General features: G+C 43.8%; 1 long non-coding RNA gene across 1 annotated transcript; it reads left to right on the forward strand.

Moving 5' to 3' along the window:
- The first annotated feature begins 473 nt into the window (after positions 1 to 473).
- LOC125178561 lies at positions 474 to 1,423 on the forward strand. The gene is made up of 2 exons (XR_007156947.1): positions 474 to 651; positions 867 to 1,423. It is a non-coding gene; the product is annotated as an uncharacterized LOC125178561 (long non-coding RNA).
- The last annotated feature ends 203 nt before the right edge of the window (positions 1,424 to 1,626 follow it).

Raw genomic sequence — 1,626 nt, forward strand, 5'->3', positions numbered from 1 at the left:
ACAAACCGGCGCCAGCTCTTCAAAACCATTTCGTTGTGGTACTACAAACCGGCACTAGCTCCTAAAAACCATTTCGTTGTGGTACTACAAACCGACGCTAGCTCCTCAAAACCATTTCGTTGTGGTACTACAAACGGCGCCAGCTCCTCAAAACCATTTCGTTGTGGTACTACAAACCGATCTGTGGCGTGTGGCGTGTGGCATACACTTGTCTGTGGAGTGTGGCGCTATTAGCCTGGCTTATATGTGGTGTGTGGCTTTGGCTTGTATGTGGTATGTGGCTATCGCTGGCCTGTAGTGTGTGGCGATGGCTTGTATGTGATGTGTGGCTATGGTTTGTATGTGGTGTATAGCTCTGGCTTATATGTAGTGTAAAGCTCTGGCTTGTATGTGGTGTTGTAGCTGCGCAACTCAGGCTTCTTTTGTTTGCCCAGGGTTCCGCTGGTAACAAGCGAGTCGTGCTGCCTTCGCTTTGGGCATTCTTTTACTGATCATGGTTTGAAGTGGCCATTGAATCGCATGTCGTAATTTTTAATTAGTATTTTGTACCTGGCCCAGAATATAACGAGCTGCTTCCCATCTCTTTTCACATTAGTTGGTGTTGCGTGAATTCCTGCTGAATAATGCCTTGGCCTCATTTTTGAGTGGCGGGTAAGGAAGTTATTAACTCGTATGACTTAGTTTCTATGGTTGCCTCCTGGTTATCCCCTATGGTTAGGGTTTCAATTTAGTCAGTTCGTGTGCCTACCTCTTGTTGGAATAAATTTCATAAATACCGTCATGCGTCCTTCTGATAGTGTTTCTTCTGTGGCGGTTATTGGTATTTGTTGGGCGTTAAACCCATTCTTTGTGTTCGATTATTGCAGGTGGACGTGGGCATCTGATTCCATTTATCTCTTTATGGTTCGCATGGAATCTAATCGTCAGCGAGCTGTCACTGAATCGAAGGAATTCAGTGGGGAAAAGAAACTAGTGTGCCAAGAAGATGCTCCGTACTCATTGGTGACGGAGGGACTTCGGGTTAGAGAGGAGATAATCATCTCGTTTTTGGAGGATTTGAAAACTCCCGAATATTTGTCAAATATTCGGGAATTTGTCCCGAATATTTGAAAACCGAATGTCCTAGATAGTCGCCTAGGAACTGTTGAGCCTCTACGGTCTACAGGAATCTGTGCCAATTGAAAGTGGGCACTTTATTTGAGGACAGCCGTCCTAGTTTGTAACATAGTTCTGACTTTTTTTCAGCAGGAAGTGGTGTCGAAACTTGCAGCTTAGAAGAAATCCCAAATTTTGTATACGTCTCATGCCACAGTGTTTTTAATTCGGTTTAACTTCATTTATAGTCAGCATTGTATTGTCATAACGTTAGATTTTTTTTATGATCAGGTTCTTAGGGTTTTCATATATAACTCCATGGCCTGGCTGTCAACAGTTTGAGTTAGTCTCGTCTTCTCACTATCCCGTTGGAGATAGCTGTATATGTTGAAAGCTCTCTCGCAACAGTGTGTGACTCTTATTTGTCTGGGAAGAGTAGTGCATGTCTCTTATACACATCTAGANTGGGCTTCAACTTGCCTGTACGTGTCAGTGACAGCGACCAAAGTCTGTGATTTCTGTTGCTGTTAC

Source organism: Hyalella azteca, unplaced genomic scaffold (assembly GCF_000764305.2).
Source record: "Hyalella azteca isolate HAZT.00-mixed unplaced genomic scaffold, Hazt_2.0.2 contig10900, whole genome shotgun sequence".
Classification (NCBI taxonomy): Eukaryota; Metazoa; Arthropoda; class Malacostraca; order Amphipoda; family Hyalellidae; genus Hyalella; species Hyalella azteca.